Source organism: Schistocerca piceifrons, unplaced genomic scaffold (assembly GCF_021461385.2).
Source record: "Schistocerca piceifrons isolate TAMUIC-IGC-003096 unplaced genomic scaffold, iqSchPice1.1 HiC_scaffold_371, whole genome shotgun sequence".
In the NCBI taxonomy this organism is placed as follows: Eukaryota; Metazoa; Arthropoda; class Insecta; order Orthoptera; family Acrididae; genus Schistocerca; species Schistocerca piceifrons.
The window spans coordinates 1-5,000 of NW_025728594.1; the positions used below are offsets into that span (position 1 = coordinate 1).

Genomic DNA, 5,000 nt, shown 5'->3' on the forward strand with positions numbered 1-5,000 from the left:
CCTAACCTATGTTGTGCCTTAACCTAACCTATGTTGTGCCTTAACCTAACCCATGTTGTGCCTTAACCTAACCATGTTGTGCCTTAACCTAACCCATGTTGTGCCTTAACCTAACCCATGTTGTGCCTTAACCTAACCCATGTTGTGCCTTAACCTAACCCATGTTGTGCCTTAACCTAACCCATGTTGTGCCTAACCTAACCCATGTTGTGCCTTAACCTAACCCATGTTGTGCCTTAACCTAACCCATGTCGTGCCTTAACCTAACCATGTCGTGCCTTAACCTAACCCATGTCGTGCCTTAACCTAACCCATGTCGTGCCTTAACCTAACCCACGTCGTGCCTTAACCCTAACCCACGTTGTCGCCTAACGTAACCCACGTTGTCGCCTAAACCTGCTCTGTAATGTTATACGACTCGTTCAATTAGTGTAGTGTTGCCCACCCGCAACCCTCGCAATATAGTTCGCTACTCGCACTCCCCGCTCCCCTGTGTATCGCTTCATGTTAAACACCTTGCAAGTCTTGCTCACTTTCCCACATGCTCCTGCTGTACACTGTAATGTGGATGGCCAGCAGGACGTACATGCCGCCCCTCCCCACGTCCCCACCTTGCCCCCTGCCTTCGCAAGCTGGTTGGTGAGAACTTTTGCATGTTCAATGCCCTCCGCATGCGACGTACTCAGGCTACGTTGTGGATGCGGCCTGTGTCAACTGTCCGCTAATGTCGTACGCGTAAACCACAATCTGTACTGCACATTCGTCCTTATGTACTGAATGATACATCGTGGCACATGTGTGACCGTACAACGACTGCGCCCAAAAACGGCGGACCATACAGTGCAAATATTGTGCACGCAGCTACGTGTCGTCTCCCTATGAGAGCTGGATTGCAGTGTGGTACGCCATAGAGACGTGTGGGAGGAACGGACGCCGTGGATGGCGATCAGCATGAGCTGTCTGTTGATGTATTCGGACCTAGTCGTCTCTCCTCACACACCGTGATGGCATGGTGCACCGCGTTCCATATCTGCGACATGCTACAGAGGCCGGTTGACAGTCGTTCGAGCAATGGACATCGCATACGTACGGGGGCCACCTTCCACGTATTGTCTAGGCGTGCACATTTTGTTGCGTGTATGTGGGCAGACGTAGTGTGGCGTGACACCTGACACAGGCATGCAATAATCGTGGAAGTTGCAAATGGCGATGGACGCCTGCGTTTTCTGGTGAAGTTACGCAAATGAACAAATGGTAACCTGTTGTGGTGCGGTTGTTCTCGCTAGGGGTGAATCGGTGATGGCGACGATAGGTTGAGGTACTAACCGGTTGTTCCAGCGATACCCACCATGCCGACGAAACTGAACGGCATCTGGGTGTGAAGCGATACGCGGCGGTGGCTGGGTGGGACCGTCCCCGGCCGGTGAGGGGGCGCCTCCCGGCGTGCTGGCCGCGCGGTGCGTGGGCGCACGCGCTACAGCCGGCTGGTGGGGGCGGCCAGTGGCAGGCGCGCCGGCCGACGGACGCGGCAGGCGTCGCAGCTGCGCGCCGGCGCACCCTGCGCGCGGCGCCGTGCGGCCAAAGTAGGTCCTCGCGGGCCCGGTGCGAAGCGCGGTGGACATCTTCAGTGTGCTGGTCCGATTGAGGACTGTGTGCGTTGAGGATGCGCTGCCGCCCGGCGCTCAGGCGCCGCGACGCCGTCTGCTGCTCGGTCGCCCCAGCGGTTCTCGCTGGTGGTTTGTATCGCAGCTGTGCGGATGTGTTGGCGCGTGCGCTGTGCTGGGAGAGTTCGCTTCGGCACCCAAGTGGGGCTTTTGTCCTTCTGTGGCGCTGGCGTTGGAGCTGCCGGTCACCGTAGGTGGCGCGTGTTGTCTCCCGCCGGCAATGCCACGACAGCACGCTCCCGGGCCTCTGTCGGCAGCGGCAAGCTCAGTTGGGAGCACGGGTGGTCGCACCGAAAGCGTCTACTCGCCTAACTCCGGGCGATTGCGCCTCTCTCGAACCCGACCAAGTACTTGGGACGGCGCTGCGCGCCGCCGGGACCTGAGAGGGTTTCGAGGTGTATTGTGCAGGGGAGCTCAGCCTCCTCCTGTTTGCAGAATGATTGAGCGGACGCTTGCGTGTTCGCGCGGGCCCCCGGGACACACTCCCGGGCGGCCGGCTGCTCAGCTCTAGTTGACGCAGCTCCCTGGTTGATCCTGCCAGTAGTCATATGCTTGTCTCAAAGATTAAGCCATGCATGTCTCAGTACAAGCCGCATTAAGGTGAAACCGCGAATGGCTCATTAAATCAGTTATGGTTCCTTAGATCGTACCCACGTTACTTGGATAACTGTGGTAATTCTAGAGCTAATACATGCAAACAGAGTCCCGACCAGAGATGGAAGGGACGCTTTTATTAGATCAAAACCAATCGGTCGGCTCGTCCGGTCCGTTTGCCTTGGTGACTCTGAATAACTTTGGGCTGATCGCACGGTCCTCGTACCGGCGACGCATCTTTCAAATGTCTGCCTTATCAACTGTCGATGGTAGGTTCTGCGCCTACCATGGTTGTAACGGGTAACGGGGAATCAGGGTTCGATTCCGGAGAGGGAGCCTGAGAAACGGCTACCACATCCAAGGAAGGCAGCAGGCGCGCAAATTACCCACTCCCGGCACGGGGAGGTAGTGACGAAAAATAACGATACGGGACTCATCCGAGGCCCCGTAATCGGAATGAGTACACTTTAAATCCTTTAACGAGTATCTATTGGAGGGCAAGTCTGGTGCCAGCAGCCGCGGTAATTCCAGCTCCAATAGCGTATATTAAAGTTGTTGCGGTTAAAAAGCTCGTAGTTGGATTTGTGTCCCACGCTGTTGGTTCACCGCCCGTCGGTGTTTAACTGGCATGTATCGTGGGACGTCCTGCCGGTGGGGCGAGCCGAAGGCGTGCGACCGCCCCGTGCGTGCTCGTGCGTCCCGAGGCGGACCCCGTTGAAATCCTACCAGGGTGCTCTTTATTGAGTGTCTCGGTGGGCCGGCACGTTTACTTTGAACAAATTAGAGTGCTTAAAGCAGGCAAGCCCGCCTGAATACTGTGTGCATGGAATAATGGAATAGGACCTCGGTTCTATTTTGTTGGTTTTCGGAACCCGAGGTAATGATTAATAGGGACAGGCGGGGGCATTCGTATTGCGACGTTAGAGGTGAAATTCTTGGATCGTCGCAAGACGAACAGAAGCGAAAGCATTTGCCAAGTATGTTTTCATTAATCAAGAACGAAAGTTAGAGGTTCGAAGGCGATCAGATACCGCCCTAGTTCTAACCATAAACGATGCCAGCCAGCGATCCGCCGCAGTTCCTCCGATGACTCGGCGGGCAGCCTCCGGGAAACCAAAGCTTTTGGGTTCCGGGGGAAGTATGGTTGCAAAGCTGAAACTTAAAGGAATTGACGGAAGGGCACCACCAGGAGTGGAGGCCTGCGGCTTAATTTGACTCAACACGGGAAACCTCACCAGGCCCGGACACCGGAAGGATTGACAGATTGATAGCTCTTTCTTGATTCGGTGGGTGGTGGTGCATGGCCGTTCTTAGTTGGTGGAGCGATTTGTCTGGTTAATTCCGATAACGAACGAGACTCTAGCCTGCTAACTAGTCGCGTGACATCCTTCGTGCTGTCAGCGATTACTTTTCTTCTTAGAGGGACAGGCGGCTTCTAGCCGCACGAGATTGAGCAATAACAGGTCTGTGATGCCCTTAGATGTTCTGGGCCGCACGCGCGCTACACTGAAGGAATCAGCGTGTCTTCCTAGCCGAAAGGTCGGGGTAACCCGCTGAACCTCCTTCGTGCTAGGGATTGGGGCTTGCAATTGTTCCCCATGAACGAGGAATTCCAGTAAGCGCGAGTCATAAGCTCGCGTTGATACGTCCCTGCCCTTTGTACACACCGCCCGTCGCTACTACCGATTGAGATGATTTAGTGAGGTCTTCGGACTGGTACGCGGCATTGACTCTGTCGTTGCCGATGCTACCGGAAAGATGACCAAACTTGATCATTTAGAGGAAGTAAAAGTCGTAACAAGGTTTCCGTAGGTGAACCTGCGGAAGGATCATTACCGACTAGACTGCATGTCTTTCGATGTGCGTGTCGTGTCGCGCAACACGCTACCTGTACGGCTCGCCGTAGCCGTGCGCCGCGTGCGGAACCACGCGTGCCTCTCAAAACTAGCGGCAATGTTGTGTGGTACGAGCGCTGAAGCGCTGGAGCGGCTGGCCTGCGGCACCTGGCGCCTGGCGCCGGTTTTGAATGACTTTCGCCCGAGTGCCTGTCCGCTCCGGTGTGGAGCCGTACGACGCCCGTCGGCCGTGAGGCCGTTGGACACAGAACGCTGGAACAGGGGCCGCCACACGCCTCACTCCCGCCTATGCGACCGTCTCGAAAGAGACGGCGGAACTGAGAAAAGATCACCCAGGACGGTGGATCACTCGGCTCGTGGGTCGATGAAGAACGCAGCAAATTGCGCGTCGACATGTGAACTGCAGGACACATGAACATCGACGTTTCGAACGCACATTGCGGTCCATGGATTCCGTTCCCGGGCCACGTCTGGCTGAGGGTCGGCTACGTATACTGAAGCGCGCGGCGTTTGCCCCGCTTCGCAGACCTGGGAGTGTCGCGGCCGCCTGTGGGGCCGGCCGCGTCTCCTCAAACGTGCGATGCGCGCCCGTCGCCTGGCGGTTCGCATACCGGTACTTTCTCGGTAGCGTGCACAGCCGGCTGGCGGTGTGGCGTGCGACACCTCGTACAACGACCTCAGAGCAGGCGAGACTACCCGCTGAATTTAAGCATATTACTAAGCGGAGGAAAAGAAACTAACAAGGATTCCCCCAGTAGCGGCGAGCGAACAGGGAAGAGTCCAGCACCGAACCCCGCAGGCTGCCGCCTGTCGTGGCATGTGGTGTTTGGGAGGGTCCACTACCCCGACGCCTCGCGCCGAGCCCAAGTCCAACTTGAATGAGGCC

General features: G+C 56.6%; 2 non-coding genes and 1 pseudogene across 2 annotated transcripts; all 3 read left to right on the forward strand.

Moving 5' to 3' along the window:
- Positions 1-2,185: 2,185 nt before the first annotated feature.
- Positions 2,186-4,093, forward strand: LOC124746700. The gene has a single exon (XR_007011464.1). It is a non-coding gene; the product is annotated as a small subunit ribosomal RNA (ribosomal RNA).
- Positions 4,094-4,443: 350 nt separating this feature from the next.
- Positions 4,444-4,598, forward strand: LOC124746697. Its single transcript, XR_007011461.1, has one exon. It is a non-coding gene; the product is annotated as a 5.8S ribosomal RNA (ribosomal RNA).
- A 188-nt stretch (positions 4,599-4,786) lies between these two features.
- Positions 4,787-5,000, forward strand: part of LOC124746703 — a 4,224-nt pseudogene continuing 4,010 nt past the window's right edge.